Raw genomic sequence first — 13,416 nt, 5'->3', positions numbered from 1 at the left:
TGCCAACAAATAGTGACGAAACAATTAGCTCAGAGATGGACTAAATGGATTATTTATTCAGGTTAAGTTAGTAACATAATTTGCTGTCCCTTACAAAATAAACACTTCCAGGATTCTGTGGTTAAAAAAAAAAGATACAGTAAGAGCATAATAGAAAAATACATAATTTTTCTGCAGTCTGTAGTTCTGCAGTATTTAATTACAGTATTGCTGCTAATAGGTCTCACTTGAGTCTTTGAGTACACATAATGTACAAATAACCACGTAAACTAATATGTACAATATGGAAGTCGGTTTAGTGCAATGTGAAAACAATACAGAGAGAGGGACCCCATACCAAATCCTGCTCAAGGCCCCCCAATGTCTAGGGCCGGCACTGAAGTTGCACAAGCTTTAAGATGATGTGATTTTTACAGATGTGCTTTTTTTTTAAAAATATACATTTTATGAAAATATAACTTAACCCTTTGAAACGTAGATGGACACCTGTTTGTCTGTGCTGCTTGAAAGTATTAAAACGTGAAACTTGAGCAAATCGGTGGGATTTAAGACGTGGAAAGGGAAATGAGCAAGAAATGTTCCACAAATTGCAAGAAATAGATAGATTTAGAAAATAATTTTAAAAAAGTAAATTAATATATTTTATATTATCATAATTACATATTTAAAATTTATGTTAGAGAATTATAATAATTTCCAAAGCAGTTTTCCCAGGTCATGTATTTTTTTAAAACTAATTTTCAGATTATTTTTCTTGCCTTCTTCCCATGTTTTTGAAAAAAAAATCATGATAATTTGCTCAGGTTTCAAAGGGTTACAGACATGGAAAAACAATGCAGTCAATCTGAAGTGTGAGCAGCAGTGATGTCCTGAAACTTGTTCACAAACTGCACCACAAGCTTGAGAGCAACTTTCTTCTCTGTGTGTACTTACTCCTTGTTGTTGCCTATCCGATGCCCTCCGCTCTCCTCTTCTCCTCATCCGACGCTCTCACTGCGTTTAGGGGAATCTTTCCTCCTCTGCGTGTCTCCTCCCTGCGGGGCTGAAGCGGGGGGACGAACTGGCGCTCCGTTTTCTTTTCGCTGCTCTTCTCTACTTCTATCGCTGATCGGACGCTGATGCTGCGATCACGGGGTGCTTTTATTGCATCCACATACCACCGCAGAGATTTTTCCCTGGTCTTTTTCCTGCTCCTCTCTTCTTCTTCCTCTTTTTTTTTTTTTTTTTTAGCTCTCCAGCATCCTCTCTGCTCCGTCTGCGCTCTCGCTTTTGAGCGCACCGGTAGAGCGGTGGGATAACACCGAGAGGGGTGGAGAGAGGAGGGAGGGGTGGAGGTGCAGGACACAGGGAGGTGGCTCCCAAACCGAGAGGGAGGCCATTTACAGTTTATGAAGTCCCCATTTACATTTATTGTCGCTTTACTGTTTGTTCTTTAAAAGTAGGCTAAGTAAGCAGCATTCAAGTGATCATTTGGCTATTAAATCTACAGCCTGTCCATGTCGTCCACACACCGTTTACTGTTGTCAGTATTTTACAGAGGCCTTGGTGGATCTGCTGCTGTGTTGCAACTGTAATCAAAACATTGTTGATGTTTCACCTTCTGCATCATAGTGATGTAAGTGAGCAGTGATGCAAAGTAGCTAAGTATATCTACTCAAGTACTGCACTTCAGTTCGTATTTGAGGTATGCTACTTACATTAGATTAGATTTCACTTTATTGTCAGAGATAATTCAGACATTTTTCTTGCATCCCAGGACATTAAAAATGTAAACAACATTTAACTAGACAACAAAAATCAATCTACAATAAACGCTCACCAGACATTATGAAAAGTCGATGCAGTGCAACATATGACTCATTATCTATTAGATTCAGTGTTTGGCTCAGAGGCTACAAGGAGGCCATACTCTGAATGAAGGAATGAATGAATATTTTTTATTACGAATATGTAAACATGGAAAAAGATGTGAAAAAGAAAAAGTTATACATTTACAAGCAGACATAAAATTTGAATATACAAAAAAAAAAATGAAAAGAATAGAAATGTGTGTGTATATATATATATATATATATATATATATATATATTTAAAAAAGCTTAACATTTAGTGATTTGATTTTCATATCTGAAAGGGAGTTGGAGGAAGTGCAGACTTATTTCATTCCACCCCTTCTCCATAATGCACTGATGGTTAATTATTCAGCTTCCTTCTTAATATAACCTGGACAATAGTTAACTCTGATTTAATAGATTGACAGACTGAGGAACAAACAAATTTCTCCACCTGTTCAGTCAATCTCCTGTGTGATGGCAATAGCTGATATTCTTTAAATAACGTGTGAGAGGGATTTGACATAGTATTACGTGCCAGTGACAACAGTCTTTTAGTATATGCAATTTGAAAACTTGACTCAAGCGCATCACCCACTATCTTTGAACAGAGTTGCAGCAGTTCAACCAGTCTAGCTTTAAACTGAACAGAGAGACGTCTGTACCATTCACTGATCCATACTGTATTAGTATTCTAGATTGGAAAAACAACAAGATCTGTTTGATGGCTCCAAATGACCCCGGTCTCCTAAGAAAATATATGTATTATTGTACCCTACTACCTGTACTTTACTTTAGTTCTATTTTATGCAAATTTATTTTGTTTCTTTATGTCTTTTTGGCATTTATGACTTATAATAACTCAATATCTACTTGACCCTTATCATAAGCTGCATATGTTGCTTAAGGAGTGAACAGCTCCACCATACACATCCTTGCTCAAAACTGTACAGATCTTTATTTTGAAAACAGAAATATTATTATTTTCGTGGTATTTTTTAAAATATTTTAATGAAAACCTTTCTCTTCTGTTGTCTGTTTTTATGTGTTGACTTTGCAGTGCTTGCTTTTTATTCATATTTTCACTTGCACATATACAAATTCCTTGTAAGTGAAAACCTACTTTGCAAAAACCTGATTCTAGTACTGATAAAATAATTTCACTTTCAGAACTTGTTTCATGTAATTGTTAAGGGGCAGAAAAGGTAAAACTATCCAGACAGATAATGTGAAAAGTACTAATTTGTGTAATTGCAGAACTTTTTTGTCTCCCTCCCTGCTCCATTATTTTTTGTTATATCCCCATAAATTAATCTTGGAACCTTTTGGAGGGGTCCCGCCCTCTAGGTTGGTAACCAAAAGCACAGTAATGTTTGGAAGATGTCTGATATGGATGGACGGACACAGGCTATAGCTTGTTTATGGACTTTGTGTCAGTACAGTGCTGGACATAGGGGATTGGAGTCTTTTGGCTTGACAATACTTGATATGTTGTTTAAAAAGTGTGCCATGAATCAATTCATATCCCATCTTTTCCCTAAAAAACTAAGGCTGAATGCTATTCATTCCTAGCAAGATGACAATGATTATTATTATTATTAGTAATAATTAATTCCCCTAATGATTCTGTTTATTTGAACTAATCTGACAGCATCCAATCAAGTGGCAGGAGAGAACCATGAAGAGCTAAAGTTACTGAGCGATACTTGAAACAAAAATCAGACCAATGTAAGTTTGTTTGCTTCCAAAAACTACAGGTGGTCAACAAGAAAAGAATTGCAGGATGCAAAATGTTAAAATGAAAGACAAATAACAACAAATTTGAAGAAAAATTGATGCTTTTTGGAAAATTAAAAAAATAGTATTACTCTGTTGTTAACATGGCACTAAATTTGTCAGAGTTCATTTATTTAGGACTCTAAACTCAAAGTTTAGGACTTGGGACTTGTCGGCCTTAATTGGGACTTGACTCAAGACTTTTTGTCTTGACTTGGGACTTCAGTGATCAGACCTACTTGGTCCCACCTCTGGACTTCACACACTCTCCTTCATACACTAGTGGCAGAGGCTACAATACAATGAGACACCTGCTCATCAGGAGCAGCAGACATGCACACACATACTGAATTTAGGGTTTTGTGCTTTGCCCAAGGACACTTCAGCATGTAGGCTGCAGGGGCCATGGGTCAAACCGCCGACCATCTGAGTAGTTGATGACTGCTGTACCTCCCCGTTAGCAGTCGGCCCCCCATTATGAACACTGATTGGGTATCATCCATCTCTCATGCTCCACCGGTCTCTCTCTCTTTCTTTCTCTTTCCATCTCCGCTCCCTCTATCTGTCTCTCAGCCACTGATGAGAAATTAATAGCAGTTTAAATGTTCATGTTTCCACCTCATGACTCCAACATCTAAACATTAATTAAGAGCCTATTTATACAGCTAAAGATAGACACCGTGTGTGTGGATGTTTGTGTCTGACTGAGTGTGTGTGTGGGTGGTAATGTGTGTTTGTGTTCAAGTTACCTGCTCACAACATGCACGTGTAGTTTTGTGTGTGTGTGTGTGTGTGTGTGTGAGTGTGAGCATTATCAGTCTTGCCTCACCTGTCTAAATTTGTCCACACACCTGCTGCTAAATGTGGGCAGACATACAGACCAAATTTGTCCAAGCTGTCTTATATTGTGCAGAACCTGCTGATCAAAACATTCTAAAACTAATCAATCACACTGAACACAAAGTTAACGTCATCCTGAGAGATCATACAGTTAGTGAGTGATGGACACTCGAGAGCACATGCTACCCAGAATGCATTGTGATCTTTAATTTGTAACATGCAGAATACATAACACAAAATCAAGTTATATGTGCAAACAAACACAAATACTTTATTAAACGTCCAGTGTGTAGGATTTTGTTGACATGTAGCAGTAAGGTTGTAGAATTTAAACTTCTCCTGTGTGCCAAGTGTCTAGTAGGATAACTACGGCCAACACAAAAACACAACAATTGTAATGGCTTGTGTGTGTGATTTCTTCCCTTTAGGCTACTGTAGAAACATAGGAGACCCCGTGGAAGAGGATCAGCTCTGTACATAGATACAAACAACTCATTCCAAGTTATTAAAAACACAACTATTCCTATTTTCAGGCGAATATACAATGAAGAAAACATAGTTATGGATATAATATTACATTTCTGCCAATATATTCGCCTAAATCCTACACACAGCATGCTTAAATTAACTTTATAACCACATACCAAGGGTGAATAAAGGATACAATGAATGCATTTCCAGTGGTTGTTTTTAGTTTTTCAGTGGTCACCATCAGTTTTCTGCAACTGGAAGTCACCTGACCAATCACCTGTCTCCCAGCTGTTCTTTATTTATTCATTGGCCCGCTAGTTTATATAAAGAACACTTTTTCACCACCAGTGTGCAACTGTTTATCAGCTTCTGGCTTATTTTTTGCCTAGGGTCTTTATTATGTTTACTGCATCTGTTGTCACTTTCTTTTTCCACTGCTCAGTCAAAACAGTAAGCTTGTAACTTAAAGGGGCAGTTCACCCCAAAATGTTGAGTAGATGCACTCTTCCTTCTTTGGTCTGTGGATTATCTTGAGTAACCTCGTCATGACTTCTGGAAAGAGACATTTATTATAATAGTAATAATAATAATGATTAGCATTATTATTTGGCACTTTGAGCACCTTAAGCTAAGTGCCATCTAGAGAGAAGGCAGACATCTTTATGGTCGATATCGCCAACTTTCAACAAATCTAGATTCATAATTAACACTGCAAGTATGAGGAAAAAATATGTATTTTAAATTTTTTTGGTGACCTTTCGCTTTGAGAACTCCTGTCCTGATAATATAATCTCTTGTGTGAACCCGCTGGTTGAATTAGTAACATCATTTTATACTTTTAGTCTTCAGCTTGTTAAATTGAAAACACAAATGCACTTACTGATTTAGATTAATCCAGCATGGATTATGAACAGAAATATTATTTCAGTTTTGTTTTACGTGCCTCTGAGTCTGTATATCTTTATGACTTGTGTTGAAGCAGCTAATTTGGAAATTGATTGCTTAATGATAGCAGTTAGTCTGGCGTATGATAATCAGTGATGCTGATACTTAGTCACAGTCAATTTACACTGCAGTGACCAAATATAGAAGACTAATTTCTGCTTATTTTCCATTATGTATTATCAACATTATGCAGCAGTCTGTCTGAGGGGTAAAAAATAACAATTCCTCTGCTATGGGGTGAAACCTTGTTTCAATAAAAATTCATCCAATAATTTGTGCTCCCTTGATTTGAAACAACAAAGCAGTTTTACATTATAGGGATCATGAGACCCAGGGTAACATGTAGACCTTTGATTATAAAATGAACAAAGAAAAACAGCAGCCTAGTGCACGCAACAATTTTCAATTGTGTGCAGCTGTATTTATCTTTATCAGTCATTATAGTCTCATTCATACAGAAACACACAGGGTTTATCTTGACCCAAAGTAAAACACTCTTAATTGAAAAAAAAAAACATGTATACCTCATAGTCATTAAACAGAACTTGATTCATAATATTTTTATAGACCTGCTTTTTACTAAGCAGTATAAATTCAAATAGGCCTTTGATAAGTGAGCACCTCTTCTGTTCTCTTCAGATGTTTAAATTGGTAAAATATTATATTACCTCAATAAATAGAATTGTAAACAAGGCAGGTGAAGTCACAGAAAAAGTGGTGCAGAAAATTTGAGGGAGATTTTAAAAAGAACAATTCTGGTATTGAGCCAAAAGCTGCCCAGAGGCCTGAATTATCCCACGCACATGGGACCCAGAGAGGAAAACCTAAACTGTTGGAAAACTGTAGACCCTCAGACTTTTTCTGACATTACCATGACAACACAGCCTTTTTAATTGCCATTTTTCCACCACTACTAAATCCCTTTTCAGTGCATCTGTGACTCCGTATGTATGGATGTGTGTGTGTGTACATGTGTGCGTGACAGTGGGTACAAGTGCTCCACAGCACAGGGCACATACGTGTGATGCATAAACATGTGTATGCAGGTGCATTTGAGCAGCAGAGTTTCGCTCACAGGTGATTGGTCCTGACGGTGTGGTAGTGCCCCCTCAGATGCCTGTGGAGAAATGACCCAGGGACATTGTGTCCTGGCTGGACACAAGCCTGCAATTAAATGCCCTGAAGCGGAACTGCCCTGTTTGTGTGTGTGTGTGTGTGTGTGTGTGTGTGTGTGTGTGTGTGCGTGCGTGCGTGCGCGTGCAAGTACAGTATTTATTGCCAGTCTGCAAGGAAAACGTCCTCCCTGTGTGAGTCTGACTTCTACAGAAAATGCACTTTGTGTGTGTTTGTGTATGTGTGCGTGTGTGTGTGTGTGTGTGTGTGTGTGTGTGTGTGTGTGTGTGTGTGTGAAACCACTGTAACAGAATTAGTGCTTCCTCTGGTTTCCAGTTGTAATGACCTGAACCCCCGAGGAATTAGCTTGTGGAATGTGACAGCAACTATTTCAAACAAACTCAAAGCATGGGACTATCCTGTGTGTGAGTGTGTGTACGTAGTAGGTCACACAAAACCCTTGGCTCACAGGACCCATACACTTTGTCCCAGTCTGAGTCTGGTGTATCTAACCGGTTTTCTGTACTTAATGTGTCTTCTGTGTCACACGTTTTAAACGACTGTAATTAGCTGTCAGTGTTCAAAACCCCAGTTGGAACCTGCTGAAGGCATATTTTTTTCCCTTTTATTTAAGTGTTTTGTTTTCGATATCCATCCACCAAACATCCAGCTTTGCTTTCGTTCATTTGGCAACAGTGCACTCGCTTCCCAAATTAAAGAACTTATATCCTAAACAGTAAGATTTCATTATTTTTTAAAAAAAGGGGAAAAAAAGCAGATTTAAGTGATATATAAATACTGCGAGAGTACCAAGATGGAAGAATGCTGACAGTCCCTATCCAGAAACTAAACCTTTAAACAAGCTGTCAGGACTTCCATAAAGTTATGATGTCACAAATAAATTATAGACCAAATCACAATGTTTATTTACAACAACTTAAGAACAAATAATCCTCGCTTTGCATACGTGACATCAAACAGCGCTGAGCAGAAGCAGCTTTAATAGGCCCACCAAAGTGTACGCTCTATTTGAAATATTTTCACCGCTTTACCTTGCTGTCAGACAGTCTTTTTAAATGGGTAATTGAAGCCATTATCTTGAAGCCAAAAGTAATTTTACTCAGCAGAATACTGAGTTGCTGAGCCATAAACATCAGCATCCATCAGCTACTGTTTAAGGTTAAAATGTAGCAAATATTCAAACATAGCATACACTTACACAAATATTGATATTTTTAGGTAGTTAAAATACATTTCGCTGTGACACTGTCTACAGCAGCACATTTTTAAGCTTCCAGGACATGTCCACATGAGCAGCAATGACCGTTAATATAGTCATGATCGCGGTAAGCGTCTGTTGATATAATATGGGGGGCCATTATGGGGTGCAGGGTTAAAAATAGCTCATGTAGTTTTGACTGTCAGGGCCAGGAAATAGTAGAACCTAATCCTTGTTACATAACTAAAAGGAGTGCTTCTATAAAGGACTTGTGTGTGTGGGTGTGGGTGTGTGTGTGTGTGCGCGTGAGTGGGGTGGGGGTGGGGAGTATGTGTCTGCCAGTGTACAGGCTTGTGTGAGTATGCATGTGAATGCACTTGGGCTATGCTAAAGACAAACAGAGCCATGGAGTTGCGTGACATGGTGCTGGGAAGCAGAAACGGCCATTGGAGAATATCATAGTAGTAAACAGCTGGTAAAGGGAATGTACACACCAAAATATTTTACATGTTGCTCCTGTCTTTGTGGTGCTGGTGCCTGGTCTGTGTATCTGTAAAATGCAGTATCTCCATGAGAAATAATTGTCAGCAATGCTTGAGAATACGTGTGGCAGCTGGATTTTGGGAGAGGGTGAGACTTCAGTCTACGGCATTTCACATGCTATGCAGTATGGCTAGTTTATCAGAGTGCAGCATATCTAGTAGTAAAAGGCCAAACTCAATCTCTCACACAGTTGTGACTTAACTTGGAGGGATGATGCATCTTGGAATATCGCTCTGGCTCCCTAAAGTTTGAGGGTTGATGCATTTTGGCTCTAAAAACTTAACAGCACTGACTGATTTGATGCAATAACTGAAGGTCAAAGGTTCAGTGTCTTGCTTGCCTGCACCTCTACAGGACACACAGGATGTTGCTTTTGTGAGGGAATAAGGTATACAAAAGAATGCACATCCAAACAATGAAAACAGGACATGAGATTGTGCAAAACAAAGAAAACAACAGTTGGCATACAAGACTGTGCTCCTATAGATATTTAATTGAATTAGCCCAGAGGTCACATAAAACCTGACACTTTGTTGTAGGACACAATACTGTGCCTGTGACTATCCAAAACTATTGACATGCCTTTTAGTTTAGCCGTTTTAGTATTTTATCCTCTGATTAATACTAAAAAAGTCATAGTATTGTATGTCGTCAAAAATAGTTCAAAAAACATCATGGTACAGTATGTCATCAAAAATCATTGAAAAAATGTCATAGTATAGTATGTTGACAGTAATTGCAAAAGAAACCTGCCATATTATAATATTCTGACAAAGGCCGTGAAAAAAAACATCAAAGTAAAGTATGTTGCGAGAAATTGTTCAAAAAACGTCATAATATAGTATGACATAAAAAACAAAACAAAAAAAACAAAAACTTCATTATATAGTATGTGGTCAAAAACTTGTTAAGGTATAGTACATCAACCAAAACTATGAAAAAACAACTTAAAAGTAGAATATGTCAACAAAGATATTGAAAGATAAAGATATGCAAAATGTTTTGTTGTCAAAACATGAAAATGTCGTAGCACTGTATATCGTCAAAGATCGCGAGAAAACAAAGCATTGTTTGTCATCAAAAATAGCGAAAAGACTACATAGTGTAGTATGGCGTCAACAATCACGAAAAGACGTTATAGCAGAGAATATTGATCACAAGGAAAGGTCATAGCATTCTATGTCCTCAAAAACAGTGATATTGTACAACGTGAAACATCCCGAAAAAAACATCGCAATATAGTATTTAGGCAAAAATCATGAAAAAATGCCATAGTGTAGTATGTCACCAAAAACAGCGAAAAAATGTCATAGTATTGTTTGTCATGAGAAATCTAGATAAAACATCATAGTACAGTATGTTGTCAAAGACGGTGAAAAACTACATAATATTGTAAATTGTCATTTGTATGTTGTTATGAGGAAAAACACCATAGTACCGTATGTCGACAAATAATGTCAAAAGAAAGAAATGTCAAAGTGTGGTATGTCATCAAAAACCATTAAAAAAACGTCTTAATATAATGAATCGTCAAAAATCATGACAAGACATCATAGTATAGTATGTCCTCAAAAATAATGAAAAAACATCATAGTATAGTTTGTCCTCAAAACTCATGAAAAACTGTCATAGTAAAGTATTTCGTTACAAATGGTAAAAAAAGGTTATGCTATAGTATGTCATCAAAAATCATGAAAAAAAATAGTATAGTATGTTGTCAAAAGTCATGAAAAAATGTCATAGTATAATGTGTAAAATGTGTTCAATGTGTCATAGTATAAAATCAAGATAAAATTTCATAGTATAGTATGTCATGCAGTATGGTATGTCGACTAACATTGTGAAAAAAGTCATGGTATGTAGTATATTGTCCAATATCATGAAAAAACGTCATTCTATAGTATGTTGTCCAATATCATGAATAAACATAATAGTATAGTATGTCGTCCATAATCATGAAAAAATGTCATAGTATAGTATATCGTCCAAAATTGTGAGAAAACATTATAGTATAGTCTGTTGCCCAAAATCATTAAAAAAACGTCATAGTGTAGTTTGTCTTCAAAAATTATGAAAAACCATCACAGTATAGTATGTCATCCAAAATCCTGAAAAAACGTCATAGTATAGTATTTCGTCAAAATTGTCCCAAAAATGTCATAGTATAGTATGTCATCAAAAAAAAGAATAAATAAATAAATACTGGTGCAATGTCCATGCAATTTCAGTTAATCTGGCTAAAGCATAAATCTCGGCCTTTGAGCCAACTCAAAATATCACACTTAGCCAGCCAAAATAAGTCAGGGTCTTTGGCCTGGACTTTTTCAGACAAGTGCTTTCTCAAATCAGTACTCAAAGGGCAGAAGAAGAAAAAATGAATTTCAAGTTAACAGCTTCAACATCACACAAAACAGACATACGTTGCACTTCAGGAATACCTTTATACCTAACGACTTCTGTCACCAGAGGCAAGGTACCAGACATAATATACGATGACATTTTGAGGTCATTTTTGAGGGCTTACTATATTATGATGTTTTTTGGCCAATTTTGGGTAATTTTTGATGACATACTATACAATGACATTTTGAGGTCATTTTTGATGACATACTATACAATGACATTTTGAGGTCATTTTTAACGACATACTATACTATGACATTTTCAGACCATTTTTGACGACATACTATATACTATGAGGATTTGGGGCCATTTTGGGTCATTTTAAACAACATAATAAACAATGACATTTTGAGATCATTTTCGATGACATACTATACTATGACATTTTTTGGTCAATTTTGACAAAATACTATACTATGATGTTTTTGAGACATTCTTTGGCATTTTTGACGAAATACTATACTATGACGTTTTTCAGGATTTTGGACGAAATACTATACTGTAATGGTATACAGCTCAGCTATCCATGTTCAAACATAACTTTCAGGCACTAAGACTTCACCATATGTATAGGTAGGTATTTACTTGAGGTAGACATAGAGTCTTGAACTAACTATGGAGGAGGCATAATCATAAAAATACATACTAACATTTGAAAACTCCGCAACAGCAAGAGAAGGAAGCTTCTACCCAAACATGACACCTCAAGCAGGAGGAAGAAGTTTCTACCCAAACATGACACCCAAAGCAGCAGGCGGAAGCTTGTACTAGAACACGCCACCCCAAGGCCAGCCAATGAGGAAAGACAGTGGGGGGACTGATGAAGCGATGGACCTCCAGATAAAGAGGAACAGCAGACTATTGTTTGGGGCTTTTTGGGGCTTTTTGTGCTTGTGCTTTATCTTGCCTAAACCTTGTGTTAGATGGTATTTGGGGCTCTTGTACAAGGGAGTGAGATAACTGTTGCTTTTGATTTACACTTGTTACATTTTTATCTTTGAATAAAGCCTGCCTCGAGCAGTTTTAACCTTTTTCAACCATCCTTGGGTGTTCTCATTTCATCCTTCTGAGAATCTGATGAGTGGCTAAAAACACCAAACAAGACAAAAAAGACTCAGGTTTCTGTTTGCTGCCTGGTTTTGACCACGAGAGAATTAAAAACTCACAAAAAAACAAGGGAGGATAGTACCAGAGATGCTCCCAGAGCCACCCAGGCTCCCCCAAGAGGGGAGGGACTGGAAATGCTCCCTCTGCCCGAATGGTAGGAGGTTTATCTCCTGGTTTGGTCAACCGTCAAGTAAACACTGTTGGGTATCCATCACTCAGAAAACGGCTGAGAAACCTTACCTCTCTAATAGGCCACTCACTCGCAGGTCTGATGTGGCATTCCATTATTTAGAGTGTCTGAGTGAGGGGGAGACACAGACTCTGCATGAGGAGAGCTGTGGCTCCTTGACAATATCAAAACTCTCTAAAAAAGACGGCTGAAAACCGCATATTATAGCTTGTAGAGATGTCATAGTATAGCATGTCGAAAAAGAAGAAAAAAATGTCATAATACAGTTTGTTGAAAAAATGTCTGAAAATTACATAGTATAGCTTGTAGAGACACATCATAGTATGGTGTATTGAAGGCCAAAAATACCATAGTTGAAAAAATGCAATAATATAGCATGGCGGAAAATGTCAAAATATGACATGTCCCAAAAACAGCTGAAAACCCCATAAAATAGCACGCTGAGACACACCATGACATAGAATGTTGCAAAAACGTCCAAAAACACCATAATATAGAATTTCAAAAAATCAGCCGAAAACACCAATACTATGGGACATGTCATGTAATTAAACAGTCCCCTCCCCTATCCAAGATGGCAGCAAGTCCATTGTCTCTTTAAGGTGTCTGTCTGTTTTAATGTTTTAGTACATGTTTTTTTCCTTTTTATTTGTCCTTCTTTTAAACCCTCTTACCAAAGGCATTTGTGCAAATGAATGGCCAACTTTGAAGGCCTGTGGACTGTTTATTTCGTCTGCTTTGGAAGACCGATCTGCCTTGTATGCTCTGGCCTGCACCTGCTGCTAACCTCTGCAGCCTGAGGCCTGCGCCATCCTCCCAGCTCTGCAGCCTGTGGCCTGAACCATCCACCCAGCTCTGCAGCCTGAGGCCTGCACCATTCACCCAGCTCTGCAGCCTGAGGCCTGCACCATTCACCCAGCTCTGCAGCCTGAGGCCTGCACCATTCACCCAGCTCTGCAGCCTGAGGCCTGCACCAT

The sequence above is a fragment of the Plectropomus leopardus genome, chromosome 1 (assembly GCF_008729295.1).
Source record: "Plectropomus leopardus isolate mb chromosome 1, YSFRI_Pleo_2.0, whole genome shotgun sequence".
Taxonomy (NCBI): domain Eukaryota; kingdom Metazoa; phylum Chordata; class Actinopteri; order Perciformes; family Serranidae; genus Plectropomus; species Plectropomus leopardus.
The sequence above is the reverse complement of the archived record's forward strand: the minus strand, read 5'-3'. Positions refer to the sequence as shown.